We start from the raw sequence: 16,704 nt of genomic DNA, 5'->3' as shown, positions 1-16,704 counted from the left end.
ATATGTACTATTATTTTTATTTCAAAGAGTGCATATTTTTTCTTTACTATTTTACTCAGAGTATGTTTTGGAAACACATTAACCCAACGGAGTATAAGCTGTTTTATATTTTGGAGGGTGCCATGCCTAGGATATGACAGGTAATGCTGGTTGTCCAGTTATTATTACCTTCATTATATCAAGCGGGAGGATTTCTCTTCAGTGCTATTTGACCCATGAGAGCAGACTCAAATTTAGAAGCATTAAAATCATTGCCATTTTGATGTGACAGAAAAATGTATCTTTTTAGTCTTATCTTTGAAAACAGAAGTATTTAAAAGAATCATTTCACTTTAGTAGTTTTCACTTCAAGGCTAGCTACCAGGTAAATAAGCCAAACCTACTAAGAATCCTACTTAAAGATGATGAAGGCAATACAGTGATAGCTGGAGCAGCCCATAAATCAGGGAAGGTAGAAGACAAAGGTTTGTCAAACTATGGTGGTCAAGTAGATTTTTGAGTTTTATGTTCTGTTCATTGCACAGTGCAGCTCTGATTAAACTCTAGGGGAGTGAAATACCCAAGTTGTGGATTGAGGCTTTATTTACTCAGCAGTGGCCAGGAACACTCATTATCTGTGAATGGAAAGTGTCTGTACTCTTAATATTTAAATGTCCTATTATCAAATTAATATTATCTGATATACAATGCTGTGTAGTAGTCTTATCTTTGAGAAGAGAGGTGTTTAGCAGTGTTTTTACTTCAGTAGTTTTTATTTCAAGACCAGCTACTAGGTAATCAATACTGAGTATAATAGGAATCCTACATAAAATGATAAAATTAGGGGCAGTTGGAGCAATGATGAAGTAGGAAAGGTGGGACACCAAGGCTGTCCTGATGTTGAATATTAATGGGCAACCACTTTGTTGTGGAAGAAAATTACATAGTCTGTCCAGGTGTGAGCATTTAGCAGCTGCGATGGCATCAGCAAATAACCATTAAGAAAGGAACCGGCCTTACATAACTAGTCCCGCCCATGGAGTCCACAGCTGAATGCCAGCGTTGGGAGGGACTCACATTTTGGCTTTTGTCTATGGCAGCTAACCTAGGAAGAAGGTGTGGCAGTGAAGGTGTTATGAAAGATGAGAGCTCTAAAGAAATTTTGGTTCTATATTATCAGTGTTTCTGATGCCTTTCAATAACTATATCTCAAACATAGGAGAAAATTATATAGAATTTATGCTGTCAGAAATTATAGCCTTTGTATAAGACAAACTTTCCCATATTGTAATAATATATTTACAATCAACTTCCAAATAAAGGCAATCTGAAACAATATTTTGATCAGGAAATAATTTTTAGTTCTTTTGTCTTTTGAACAATAGTGTGGAACTTAATGTTTTGTAATTGGCTAAGTCACTTTAATTAGCTATAATATTTTATTCTTTTGATTAAAATTGTCACAATATAGCATATGGAAGCCCCTTTATGATGCTTATTTGTTTTAAAACCACTTCATAATATTTTAAAAAATGCATCATTACTTTCAAGCAACAAGTTGTTTTTTTAAATTTTGAACATGTTGATGCTGGTTTTTGATAGTTTTTTTTACTTCTTTCTTGGTAGCTACATTAGCTACTGGATAGTGAGGCCTGCTTAGCAGTTGAAATTAAGAACTAAATGTCAACTGAAACTTAATTTTCTTTTAAAAATATTTTAAATTAAGAAATATTTCATACACTGAAGCTAATATACATAATGTACATGTAAATGTAAATTCTGAAGCAAGACAATAAAAAGAATATTTGTGTAGTGTCTACTATTCAGCATAAAACAATAGAATATTTCTAATATCTCTGGAGTTCCCTGTATGCCATTATCTAGTACAATTCTTTTTCTTTTCTCTCAGAGGAAATAACCATATGTTTGTGTTTATTATTCCTTTTCTTCTTTTATGATTTTATGAAATTTGAATTTTAGAGCTATTTACTTGTTTGTTTGTATGTTTATTAATTTATTTTTTAACAAGAGGTAGTGCAGGTTGGCCTGGAACTCACTATGTGGCTGAGACTAGACTCAAACTCCTCATATTAGTGTTTTTGCCTCTTGACCACTGGAATTACAGGCAAGTGTCACTACATGCCAGGCTCAAATTCTTGACACATCATTTTATTTTGCCACTATTTGTTCATCCACAATTAAATAATGAATGATTTATATGTATGTGATATCCATAAATGTTTTATATATGCAAAAGTTTTGGTATGCAAACCCAACTGATGTTTCACTGTTTTATAAGAATGAAATAGAAGCCAGGCATGGCAGTACATGCCTGTAATCCTGGACAATCTGGAGGTGGAGGCAAAAGGATCATACCTTTGAGGTATCCCAGGCAAAAAGGCAGTGAGAACCCTGTCTCAAAACAAAATGGAAAAAAGAAAAGAAAAAGGGCTTGAAGCATAGCTGAAGTGATAGAGTGCTTGCCTAGCATGCACAAGATCCAAGGCTCAATACTCACCTTCAACAGGGGAAAAAAAAATAAAACAGTAATAATAGTACTACATTGACATTTTAAAAATTAATAGCAAAAAACACTAATATTAATGGCAATTATCATTTTTTTAAAAAAGTACCTCAAATACTTGTTATCAAAATTATGTTCTGATAAAAAGGATCTTCAGTTTTTCCATTTTCTGATCTATAATGTTCTCTCATACATAATATTCTTTCATTGATTTTAAACATCGATTTATATTACCATGTTATGCTAAAGTTTTCTTTAAAAATAACATTATTCAAATATTAAAATGTATGAACAACTCAACCTTAAAGCTATTGCAAGTCAATGTCCAGAATGCATTAATTGTTTGCCATTTCCTCTTAGGATTTACAAACAGTCAATGCAGATTGCACTAGACAAAAAAATGAAGAGAATTTGTATTACTTGGTATGCTACAGCGGCAGCAGTGGAACGTCAAAGTGAACATGGCTTAACATATCATGACACTGACGCTCACTGAACGAGAAGCTCAAAGTGGGGTGGGTCCCCCTAGAGCTTATGCAGAGAATCAAGGGCATTATCAAGGACCCTGTTCTGGCATCCTCAGAGTGTCCATATTCATGGGAAAAGGCAGTTTGCCCAGCTCTGAGCATCATGCCCACATGGGGCCTAGGGAAGTGGAAATTGAAAATTTGTTATTTCTCACATGCCTCTTATGTCAAGGAGAAAAACATTTCCAGAACTCCTAGGCCAACCTGCCCTTTCATCACATTGACCAGATCCGGGTCACATGCCCACTCCTAGACCCTCTGCTGACAGATAAATGAGATATCTGTGAATGGCATATCTAAATTTGTTCTTTGGGGAAAGAAAAGAGATTCTGTTAGCTCAGAAATGACATTTATCCTTGATAACTGTTAATACCATCTAATTCCTGCAAAACTCAAATCCTTTGTATTTTTAAAAGACTTCTTGCTCATTCCTGACAAAAGCAGCTGAACTCTTTTAAGGACACTCTAAGGATTCTACCTTAGTCTTAAAAACACCTAAAACAAAATCCCCTTTGATCTGATTAACTTTCAGTTCAGGACAGAAAACTTAAGTCTTTAATCAAGCAGATCAGAAGCATGTATTTAGTGGTAAGGGAGAACAGTGTGTCTATATTCTGTCTGACCATTTTCTAACAAGATGTTGATGCTCCTTTAATTTTTAAAAAATATATTTTATATTTATTTAATTCTTCTTAACTAGTAAGAATAAGTTTTTAAGACTTAATTTAATTCTGTCAATGAGTCTATTGACAGAATCTACCTCCCAAGTAGTGGGATTACAGGTGTAAGCCGCCACGCCTGGCTTCAACATTATGTTTCTGAGATACATCTATGTTGTTGCACACAGTTGCAGCTTTTTAATTCTCATTACTGATCATAATTCCTATGAGTGTACCATGATTTATCCATTGTAATGTAGATGAACATTTGTGCTATTTCCTAGCACAAGTGATTAGGACTGCTACGAACATTCCTATGCATATCTTTGGGTGAACATTTTAGTCACTTTTATGCCTTTCTATTGAGTACTACACCTTCAAGTAGAATTTCTGGGCTAGAGGTATGTATTTGTGGAAAGTGTCACATTATTTCCCAGAGTGCTTGGAGCAATTTACACTCTTGACAATCACGTATGACAATTCCAGCCATCCCAAACCCTTGCTGATACTTGGTATTTTCTGTCTTCCTCACTTTAGTCATTCTTATAGGCGCTTCTCTTTCAACTTCAGTGTATGTGCCTGCTCCTTGCCAGGAGCATGGTCTGTCAGCTGGGGCAACTGTATTATTTCTCCAGACTTGAGTTAAATACACTTTAGAAGAAAAAATATCTTCCCTAGGATTGTAATTTTGGAGCTGAGGCACTCCTCTGTTGTGTCTTAGCTATAAAGCAATATTAATTAGGGAAGAAAACATTAATGAAATGAATCATCATATTGAATTTGTGTTTCAGAAAAAAAACTGGTCAGAATACTTTAAAAACTGGTCTGTGATAGGAAATTTTTTAAAGGGTTAAGTTTTTAACTTCATGGTCAAAATTGAGGTTTTACAGACTTTTGATTATAACATACCTTAAGAAAATTTAGCCAGGTTATTGTTGGATCATTATGAATTAATAATCCATCCTTATAAATTTTCTTAATATAACGAATGACATATTATTTAACAAATTATTTGTGCTGCATAATTTATCACAAGCATTTGCTAAACCAGATTATGTAGAAGTTCTTCATGTGATACTAAAGGCCGAGTGATCGGTTAATTGTTTTGTTTGTTAGCTAGTTAGCTTTTCTTTTCCTTTCCTTCCTTCTTTTTTTTTTTTTTTTTTTGTTCAAGGATAATTCTTATCTTCTGGATGAGGGTCAGGAATCTGAGAATAAAAGGTTCAGGCAAAAGGAAAATGCATTTTTGAAACTTGTCTTCAGTCTTCATAATGTCACTAGCATGCACTTTACTAACCAGCAGTTGATTTCCATCCTTAAAGAGAAAACTTATTAAAAAAAAATTTTAGGTCTGGCTGAGTGACTAAAGTGGTAGAAGCACCTGCCAAACGAGCATGAGGCCCTGAGTTCAAACCCTAGCGCTGCGAAAAAATGACAACAAACAATTTTATTTTCAAAATGGTGCAGGTACACTTATCTTCCACCAATGCAAAGTTTTGCTATTGCACTTGCTGTTTTGAGCTGCCCTTCTCTTGATCCTAAATATTAGGAATTAGACTCCTTCTTTCTTCATTTCCATAAACTCATGCCCCATCATTTCAGAAACTCCTTTTGCTTTTCCTTGTTGTTTTCTAAAGTTGCCATCATAGGAAGACTACTGGCTCACAGGATCAATTCCAGAAGTATCTACTGGCATCCCTGTGTGACAGGAATGGAAGTCAAGGATGCCTTCACTGGCTGTAAATATGTATCTGTAATAAATTTATTCTTATGAATGTTTTATGTGTTTGAGAATTGTGCTTGCTTCTCTACAAGTCAATCAACTTAAAGAGATACATTGCATTCTACTTTGAAGACGAGGTTCAAAATCCAAAGCTTTGCCATTGAAAAATCTAATGCTTCTCTTAAAAAACAAACCAGCAGGAGTCTTTGCTCCCATTTCCTGTGTGAGGGTAGGAAATGCTCCTCTCTCTTTCTTTCTACCCGCCCCATCTATACTTTATTCTGTTGTACTAAAATAAGTCCTTGCTAAAATCTCAAAAAAAAAAAAAAACCCCACAAAACCAGCTGATAGAACTTAAGGTACTGCCAAAAGAACTATTCTAGTGAAGATTTGGAATCATGTAATTATTAAGTTGTGTAAACCACTCTAGGCTTTGGAATCTGGGTACTATTCCCAGAGTCAGAGCCAACATTAACAAGAAAAGTTCTCATCCTCAGTTAAGCAATCTGTCTTGACTGTACTGTTGCCAACCTCAGATGTTCTCAAACCTGTTGGAATATATTTGTGATGAATTAGGCAAGATCCAGAAATATTTTTTTGATACATACATGCACATATCCACAATTATTTCATGAATAACCAAGGGCGATACATTTTGATATCAGAACTCTCTATCCCTGCAAATTATCTTCCTTCACAGGTTTAAGGTATACAATGTTTTAGAAAGTAAACCACACTAGATCTAAAGTGAAGTAAAACCTGACAGATTGGATTTTCTCACAGTTTTGTAAACTGATTTATAATATAGTGACTCAGATATTGATATTTACATATTACCTGAGTCACTAGGTGACTATGGCTTGGCACCTGCTTTTGCCCCTGAATTTCTTGGCAAAGTTTTGTATATACTGAAATTTCCCCCACCTTTTCTTCTTCTGCCACCTTCTGTAGAATGCTGTGCCAACTTATTTTCTGTGACTCAGTTTTAATCACATTTTCTAAAACCTTTCCTTTTGTGCCCATTTCCCAGTGTGGTCATATACTTCCTTTTCCCCAGCTCTTTCTCATGTTCAGTTATCTCCAACCCTGGGGCTCAACTCCTATGCTAATTTCTGTCCATTTTGGCCACTAGGGACCCTGACCTACTTTTTAGTTCACCATTGCCTCTGCTGTTGTCACCCTTAGTGACTTCAATGCCTACTTTTATGAGCTGTAACTCTTAACAGCTCAGCCAGAAACCTCATCTTGGCCACCATTATTACCAGGATATCTTTATCTCTAAGATAGGGAACACAGAATTCTCTTTAGAAAGTCTATTTCTTCCTCTCTTTCTTCCTTTTTCTTTCCTTCTCCTTCTACTTCTTCCAGTACTGGTGTTAAAATCAGAGCTTCACACTTGCTAGGCAGAAGCTCTAACACTTAAGCCATGCCCCTCACCCTTTTTGCTTTAGTTATTTTTCAGCTAGGGTCTCATGTTTCTCCTGGGTTGGCTTTGAACCATAATCCTCCCAATCTCTGCCTCCTGAGTAGGTGGGATTACAGCGGTGAGACACTATGCTTGGCCTTCCATTTCTGTATTTTAGTTAATTTTTTAAATGGAAAATATACATGATATAAAATTTACCATTTAAAACATTTAAGTGTACAGTTCTGTAGCATTAAGTACATTCAGATTATTTTACAATCATTTCCATCCATTTCCAGAACTTTTTCCCCCATCTTCCAAAACTGAAATGTATTACCTAGTGAACAGTAACTTCCTACTTATTAGTTAATTCTTTTTTGTATTCTCCAAGGAGCTGTTTTAGACTTTTTCCCATTTATCCTCCAGAATTCAAACCAGGGCTGGAAGGGTGGCTCAAGTGGTAGAGTGCCTGCTTTGCAAGTATGAAGCCAAGAGTTCAAACCCCAGACCCACCAAAAAAACACAGAATTCAAACCAATGTTCTTTACTCTTTATCTCTAAAGTTTTCACAACCTACATTATTATGAAGACTGGGGTCATTTTACAAGATCCTCAAGTTCTTTTCCCTAAGCCTTAAAATTGCATATCTTCTTTCATTTTCTCACTTTTCCTCCTCTCCTACAAGAAGTAGCATGTCTCCTTTACAAAGCTTACCTTTCCACTCCTATTCTTACCCCACCCCTTATCTGTCTTTCTTGGAATACTATATAGATTTCCCCCTTCTTGTTAGCGCTTTTTTTGCATTGAAATATGCCCGAGAGTTCCACATTCCAATACAATATCAATAATAACATTTTAAAACGTGTTAAGTTTCTAATATGAACCAACTACAGTGCCAAGTCCTGAAAATATACTTACGTCTCACAACAACCCAATGAGTTAGACTATTATGAGGAAATTTATTATTATGAAGAAACTGAGGCTTTAGAAACATCGAGTAACTTTCCCAGTATCACCTAGCTTATTAGTTGTATCTTCCCTGCTCCACACTACTCTATGAAGATATCTTCTCTTTGTTTCCTTTCAGTACTACATTTCTTAGAAAACTCTCATTTCCTCCTCATTCTGTGTGGTCCATTGCAGCTATTTTGAGATTACCACTGTACTTAAAGGCTCTCTCTAATCTCCAGCTGGGTTTCTATAGTACTTGTCACTCCCTGTCCTTGCTTTTTGAGACTGTGTTCTCTCTTAGCCTTCTTAATTTGATCTTTTCATCTTTCTACTTCTCTTTCTGGTTTTCTTACTTAAGGCTTTTCTTCCCTTACATTTTAAATGTAAGATCCCCCAGCTCTACATGTTTTCATAGTTTTCTCTTCCTGCTCCACACTTAACCAAGATAAAATCTCGCTTGCTCCCACATCATCAACCAGTATACCATCACAAATGAAGAGCAAGTCCACATGGCTAAGTCTGGCCTCCTGCAACCCAGTTCTAACTCCCTGCTGAAATTTCCTTATAATTGTTTGTCAAATCCTTCAAACTTCATTTGAAGTTTCTTGTCCCTGACGGTGACTCCCCATCCACGTTTCCTATCCTTAGCCACTAGTACTGCCTTCGCTTCTCTTCACCATCCACTTCCCTCCTCCTCAGTCCAGAGCTACTACATCCACATGCAAAAAGGGCTGTGGAGACACTGTGGTGGACACACACATTATAATCTTAGATTCTAATCCTGACCGAGCCATTAAGCAGCTGGATGATTTAGAAGAACTGGGCCTAGCACTTATTCAAGAACTCTATAAAGTGCCTATGGAAGTCATCTCCCTCAATCCCGTTCTTACTAGTCCCACTAACATTGCCCTAGCTCTGTTCTCACTACTTTTCCTTTCTTTCCTTCAGATGGTGCTTCACACAGCACCACAACATTGGATTCACAAAACATACTCTAAATGATGTTTCTTACTTGCCTTAAAAATTTCCTGTTGTGCTGGGTGCCGGTGGCTCACGCCTATAATCCTAGCTACTTAGAAGGCAGAGATCAGGAGGATCTTGGTTCAAAGCCAGCCTGGGCAAATAGTTCCAGGAAACCCTATCTCAAAAAACCCTTCACAAAAATAGGGCTGGTGGAGTGACTCAAGGTGTAGGCCCTGAGTTCAACTGAATTAACATAATATGTGGTAAAACTTCACTTTGTCTAAATTGGATTATAAATGTTGTTAGGATAGGCATTTGAGGGGAAAACCCCTTAATATACTTGATACTAAAAGTTATAATGAAACAAAGATTCAAGTATAAAATATTAAGCAATAAAATTTTACAAAATAGAAGGAGTAAATTTGTATATAATCTTGGAGGAGGAAAGGTCTTTTGAAGTAAGACACAAAATCCAAGTTTATTTTACTGACAGTACTGGAGACTGAACTCAAGGCCTACCACTTAAGCCATACCATATCCCTTTTTGCTTTAGTTTATTTATTTATTTTTAGGTGGGGTCTTGATTTTCACCTCCCATCTCTGCATCCTGAATAGCTGGGATTACAGGTATGTGCCACCACATCTAGCCAGAAGTTCTAAAAGAAAATGTTGATTGAATTTTTTCCATATAGTACTTGAAAACTTAAATATAGACAAGAAATGTAATTGACAAAGTCTAAAGATAAATGCTACTAGGGAGAAAAGTTTTAACATATATCACAGACAAGGGTTTAATTTGTTTGTTTTGCTTTTTTTTTAATCTTGGCCTCACTCTCCCCGCCCTTTTTTTGAGGCAGGATCTCATTATATAGCCTAGGCTGGCCTGAAACTCAATATCCTTCTGTCTCAACCTCCCAAGTGTTGGGATTATAAGCATGTACCACTACACTCAGCTAATTTATTAACTTACAAAGATTCTATATCAATCAATAGTTTACAGAATTTATAACACACATGTTAAATTAAAAGAGGTTGAATTTTCCTAAATAATAAAATTTAAAACTAGGAGACATTTTCTACTCTTTAGAAAGGCAAATGTGTTCAAGGTAACAATATACATAATACTGCTTCAGAAGTGTGGAAGAGAGCTCACTTGGATTGTCCATGAATTATAAATCAACACAAACTTTTGGAAGTCAATTGGGTAATATCTATGAAACCATAAGATGCATGTACTCTTTGATCCAACAAATTCAGTGCTAGAAATTTATGTTATTAATGAATTTATGAAGGCTTTGTAAGGATCACCCCCCCAACACACCTGTCAGTTGCAACATTGATATTAGAAACATAGAAAATAAAAACTTGGAAACAGTCAATTTGTTAATCAAGAAGAGATTGGTTAAGATATATTTATATGATTGAAAGTTATGCATAATGTAACTTGTAAAAGAACGTGTCTGATGTGAAAATACTCATGATATAGTGTTAATTTTTGAAAATGGAAAAAGCAGCTTAGAAAGTATTTGCAGTATGATTATTTTTAATTGAAAATAGATGTGTATAATATTTCTACCGTGAGAAAAGAAAGTCACAATATAGTATATTTGCTTTCCTGTCATTTACACATTTTCTAAGGTCCCTACATCATTTTTATAAACAGAAAAAATTAAAAGTTTTCAACTTTCTATAGAAAAGAGAAAGACAATTTAACAATCTGTTTTCTGTGCACTCTATATTCTAGAAAGAGCACTAATAAGAGTTCATGTCTTAGAGGTTTTATGAAATTAATAATTAAGTGTAACTCTGAAAGTACTACAGCTAAAATTATCTGAAAGCTCCGTTTAGGATTTGTCTATAGGAAAAAGATACATTCTCATACATTTTAGTTCATTCAACTAGCTCTATTTACATAGCCTTATTCATCAAATGCTGTCACTCAGTATTGCTTAATCCGTGTGTGTGTGTGTGTGTGTGTGTGTGTGTGTGTGTACATGCACACGGGTATGCACATTTGTATAAATAGAATTGGAATGTAATGGATTAACCATTACCAAGTGCTGAATACAGGAAACCACATCATCTGAGACCAGCCCTTCACATTTGTAATTTAGGTGAGTATCATAATCAGTATAAAAAATGTTTGCTGTTATTGGAAAAATAGCAAAAAAGAACCAGTGGTATTTAGATGGTCACGTGTTCTGAAGGAATTCTGATATTAAAAGGAGAGTGAAGAGTATGTTTCAGACTAGAAAAATAGTCTGAAAATCATGATAATATTTATTTAGGTAAAAGATTTGTAGGTTATTTGAAAAAAGTGCTTTGTTTCATAATAGGATTTGAAAATATTTCCAGATTATGCTTTTAATTCATGTAATTATACAAAAGAGGCCGACTTTTCTCTTTATCAATGACTGTATCATAAATGTGGTATTTTTTCACCTTAAAAAGGTAGTAAGATTAGATCTTGTTGAACTATGCAAACTAATACTGTTTTAGAGCAGGATTCTTACAAATGTGTTCACTCAAACTAGTTCCTGGCAGTAAATAGGGGGAAAGAAGCTTATGAGATCAAATAATTACTAAAATCAATTAGGTAAACAAAGGTATCTATGATTCTTCAATGAAAGATTATCAACACTTTACTATGCTAATATGAATTCTAACTCTTCAAGAGTTAGAACATAGATTAGAACAAACAGATTTATTTGAAAATGCTATCTTTTGTGACTAGGAAAATTTTTTTCTAGGACATTTGTAGCTTTAGATAAGAGAAAATAAAATCAGTTTTTTGAATGCAGTTCAAATATGCAGCTAGTTGTTATTAAAGTGTTATCTCAATACCCACTTGCACAGGGTTCTATTTAACCTTTTTCCTGTGTAATTCAAATTTTAACTACAATAGGGTTATCTAACAGCACTATTCCCCATGTTATGGTTACAAATTTCCACTGTCTCTGAAAAAGGAAATAATAGTTCATTCTGTGCCAAATATGAGTAACCATGGCCCAGAAATAAAGATTCAAGATGTAATGAATGATATATTCCAAAAATGAAAGACATTATAGCCAAAGAACACAGAAAGTCATAAACCAATACATTCAACAAATATATCGGTGTGGGAGTGGCATTAGGTAGGCAGGCTACAGCAAAGTGGAGAAATCTTTCCTATAGGTATTTTATAGCATTCTTAGCTTTGGAGGTGGTGGAGGAAGGAAGTCTACTAAGCTTAACAATATAGTTCAAGAAGCTTACCTAACAGTTGTTAGAATGGCAAGTCAGATTCACAGGTTAAAAGTGAATTACTATTTATCTAAACAGTGTAAGAAAGCCCAAGATAATTTTGGCTGCTGACCTGCAGCATTCTATCTTTCTACAATCATGGTCTATGTAGCCCAGGTAGAACAGTCTGCAGGATCTTTAAAACTGATGCAGCTTCTTCAGAGAACTTTATTTGGTACTCTAATATTCAGAAATTCAAAGAAGTTGGACAACTGCTTTGTGTATAAGAAAGGATGAGTGAAGTTAAATTTCCAGTTTTGTTTTCTTTCTATATTTTGAAGAGGTGAGAGCAGATAGGATGGGGACGGAGGGAAAGAGATTGAGGAAGTGCTGGCATCGTGATGGAAGTCAGGAGACTAGATTCTGGTTCCAGTTCTGTTTTTGTGAAAATAGGCAAGGCTTTAAACTTTCAGAGTATCAGTTTGTTCAACTACAGAGTGAGAGGCTCAGTAGAATAATACATAAATTTCTTTGCTTCTAAGAATTCTTCATCAATACAGATGGGAGAATTAGAGAAGGGAAGAAGGACTGATGTGATATGAAGTCCTGAAGCTGTGGGAGGATAATATTCATTCCATGGCAAGACCAAGGGGAACAATAGGGAGGCCTCAACTGGACTACCATTGAGGATTTTGTTCATGGGATAGGCTGCAAACAAGATTCTAGCTCCATCTAGAGAAGATAATTTGAAATTTCAACCTTTACAGAGTTGTTCATGGGTGAAAGTAAAGGTGCAAAAAGTTTATCTTCTAATGAGTGCTCTAACCCAGAAACTCAGTGCTCTACTCATCCTGCTAGAAGAGTTTATTGCTATGATGTTTATGAGATTTAAATTATAGCTACTCCTTGGATGAATTTTTAAGGTAGTAAAATAATAGGTCAACACTTTTTAAAAGCAATAATTATTAGAGGAATTTCTGGCAAAATCAGAAAGAGTACCACACTGGGGAAGTCCTGCTCCCTCCAAAACCACAGCAACACTGCCATACATCAATTATGAAATCAGCTTTTAGTTCCTTACTGAAGAGTAGGAGATTTTTTGAATTATATAACAAGGATTTCCATATTTTTTTAGTATGATACTTTCATTCAAGTTGATTATCAAGGTTCAACATCTATTCATTATCCTTGTGTGAATTAAGTATTAAATTGGGGGCTACAAGATGGCAAATTTTTGGCCAGGTGCTATCTGTAATCCAAGCTATTCAGGAGGCAGGGACCAGGAGGATTGTAATTCAAAGCAAGCCCTAGGGAAACAGTTCATGAGACCCTATCTCAAAAATATCCAACACAAAAAACGACAGGTGAAGTGGTTCAAGTGGTAGAGAGCCTGCCAAGCAAGTGAGAGGCCCTGAAATCTAGGCCCAGTACCAAAAAAAAAAAAAAAAAAAAGGCGATATTTCAAATTGCATAATTCCTTCTGGAATGAATAAACAGATCTTCTTCTATCCATTCTTTTTTTTTTTTTGCATGCATGCATGTTTTTCATTTGTTTTTAAGGTACTGGGGTTTGAAGTCAGGGCCTTGCACTTGCTATTCAGGCAGTCTACTACTTGAGCCATGCACAAGCCCTTTTAATTAATGCATATTAATTGAACAAAATGATGGGTTTCATTGTGACATTTTTATATATGTGTATAACATACTTTGACCACATTCAATTCAACCCCACTCACCTCTTACCCTCCCTTTCCTTTCCCCTGATTCCCTTTATCTTCCTGAATAGTTCCTTACTACCTTCATGTCTATAGTATTCATGTCTATAGTGGATGTCTAGATTCCACATATGAAATAAAACATGAGATATTTGTTTTTGAGTCTGGCATCTATTGATTACCATGATGATATCTAGTTCCACCCATTTTTTTTTTAAACAACATGATTTCATTGCTCTTAATGGCTGAATAATACTCCATTGTGAATATGTATCACATTTTCTTTACCCATTTATCCATTAATGGGCACTTAGGCTGATTCCACAACTTGGCTATTGTGAACAGTGCTACTATAAACATGGGTGCACGAGTATCTCTATTGCATGCTAACTTTGATTCCTTTGAGTATATACCCAGGAGTTGTATATCAGAATTGTGTGGTAATTCTATAGGTTTTTAAGGAACTTCTATATTGCTTTCCTAGTGGCTGTCCATCAACAATGTACAGATCACCTTCCAGTGCTCCCCAGCATTTACTGTTTTTTATTTTCTTGATGGCAGTCTGACTGGGGTAAGATGCATTCTCAACATAGTTTTGATTTGCATTTCCTTGAGAGCTAAAAACCTTGGTCATTATTTTCATGTATTTATTGGCCATTTGTGCTTCTCTTGAAAAGTGTCAGTTCATTTGTTCATTTACTGATTGAATTATTTGATCTTTTGATGTTTAATGTTTTGAGTTTTTAAAAAAACTTATTAATATATGGGTATTAATCCCCTGTCAGATGAATAGCTGGCAAAGATTTTCTCCCATTCTGTAGGCAATCTCTCTTTACTCTCCTTTTGTTGTGCAGAAGCTTTTAAATTAAATGCAATTCATGTTATTATTTCTTGACCTACATTAAGGTCTTTGATGCCTTTTGAGTTGATTTTTTGTACAGGTGAGAGATAGAGATCTAATTCAGTCTTCTGTGACTGAATGTGAATATTCAGCTTTTCTAGAACCATTTGTTAAAGGAGCTGTCTTTTTCTCCAACATATGTTTCTGGTACCTTTGTGAGAATCAGATGACTGTAGCTACATGGGTTTATTTTTGGGTCTTCTATTCTATTGCACTTATTTATTTCTGTTTCTGTGCCACCACACCCAGTTCACTGGTTGAGATATGTGGGCTGGGGAACATTGTACATTGTTGGTGTGGATGTAAATTACTACAGCCACTAGGAAAGCAGGATGGAAGTTCCTTAAAAAAACTAAGGAAGAATTACTATAAGTTTCTGCTGTACTACTCCTGAGTATATACTTCAAGGAATCAGTCAGCTAGGCCTGGCTGGCCTAGCTCCTGAATAGCTAGGATTACAGGCTTAAGCCACCATGGAGCCAGGTAGAGAATTCTTTTTTTTTTCCTAATTCTGTGAAGAATGCCATTGAAATTTTCAGGGCAACTGAATTGAATATGTAGATTGCTTTTTGGCAATATAGCTATTTTCACAATATTAATTCTGCAGATCCTTAAACATGGGCACATGGGCAGTCTTTCCACCTTCTAATGTCTTCTTCAATTTCTTTCTTCAGTTTTATAGTTTCATTGATGGGCCTTTCACCTTCTTGGTTAGGCTTATTTTATTTTTTGAGGACACTGTGAATGGAGTTATTATCTTGATTTCTTTCTTGGTGTATTTGTTATTACTATGTAGAAAAGCTATTAATTTGTATCCTGCTGCTTTGCTGAAAGTGTTTATCAATTCTGAGAGTTTTCTGGTAGAGTCTTTTAACTATAGGAACAAATCATCTGCAAATAGGGATAATTTTCTTCCTTTCCTCTTTACATTCCCCTTCTTTCTTTCTCTTGCCTTATTGATCTAGCTGAAAATTCAAGCACTATGTTGAATAAGAGTGGTGAGGGTAGACACCTTTTGCTCATTCCTGATTTTAGGGGTAACTCTTCAGATTTTCTCATTTAATATAATAAGAATGTATAAATATACAGTATACTTAAATGTATAAATGTACAGTATATTTAAATGTATAAATATATAGTATACTGTAGGTTTGCTGTATGTAGCTTTTATTATGTTGAGGTATGATCCTTTCATCAACGCTTTCATCGTGAAGGGATGTTGGATTTTGTCAAAAGTTTTCTACATCTATTGTGACGATTATATGATTTCTGTCCTTGATTCTATTTATGTGCTATATTAATCAAGTTGCATATGTTGAGCCCACTTGCATCCCTGTGAGAAAACCAACTTAATCATAGTATATGATCTTCTTTTAATGTGATATAGAATTTGGTTTGCAAGGATTTTTATTTGTTCTCTTTCTCTCTGAGACAGGGTCTTACTATGTAGTCCAGGCTGGACCAGAACTCACTATATAGTCCAGTCTAACCTGGAACTCATAATCTTCCTGTCTCAGGCTCCTGAGTGCTAGAATTACAGTTGTATACTACCATGCCAGCCTTTTCAGTTTGCAAGTTTTTATTGAGGATTTTTGCATCATTTATCAAGAAAATTGCTCTATACTTTTTTTTGTTGTGTTTTCATCTGGTTTTAGTATGAGGATAATACTGGTTTCATAGAATGAGTCTGTAAGTGTTTTTTTCTGTTTCTATTTTATGGAATAGTTTGAGGGGGCATTTGTGTTACTTCTTTAAAGTTCTGATTGAATTCAGCAGTAAATCTCTGGTCCTGGTCTTTTCTTTGTGAGAAAATTTTTATCACTGCTTCAATCTCATTGCTCATTATTGATCTGTTTAGGTTGTTTATATCTTCTTGGCTCAATTTTGGTAGGTCATGACACGTGTCTAGGTATTTATCCATTCCTTCTGTATTTTCCAATTTATTGAAATATAAGTTTTAAAAATATTCCCTAATAATTCTCTGGATTTTGGTGGTGTCTGTTGTAATATCCACTCCCCTAAATTAATTTTATTAATTTGGGTTTTCTCTCTCTGTTTTGGTTAGTTTGGATAAAGTTTTGTCAATGTTGTTTATCTTTTAAAAGAACCAACTCTTTCTTTCATTGATCTTTTGC

The 16,704-nt window shown here is 35.1% G+C and overlaps 1 protein-coding gene across 6 annotated transcripts in view; it reads left to right on the top strand.

Moving 5' to 3' along the window:
* Positions 1 to 16,704, top strand: part of Il33 (interleukin 33) — a 36,194-nt gene that overhangs the window by 3,530 nt on the left and 15,960 nt on the right. Inside the window, exon 2 of one of the 6 annotated variants that reach the window (XM_074051913.1) lies at positions 9,304 to 9,358. The exons of 3 other annotated variants lie outside the window; for them this stretch is intronic. The gene's annotated coding sequence lies outside the window, so the exon portion shown is untranslated. Of the gene's footprint in view, positions 1 to 9,303; positions 9,359 to 10,704; positions 10,846 to 16,704 lie in introns of those variants that run through there. 2 more of the 6 variants (XM_074051912.1, XM_074051915.1) reach the window with 2 other exon arrangements.

Source organism: Castor canadensis, chromosome 13, assembly GCF_047511655.1.
Source record: "Castor canadensis chromosome 13, mCasCan1.hap1v2, whole genome shotgun sequence".
Lineage (NCBI taxonomy): Eukaryota > Metazoa > Chordata > Mammalia > Rodentia > Castoridae > Castor > Castor canadensis.
Note: the sequence above shows the minus strand (reverse complement) of the source record. Positions and strands in the feature narration are given on the sequence as shown.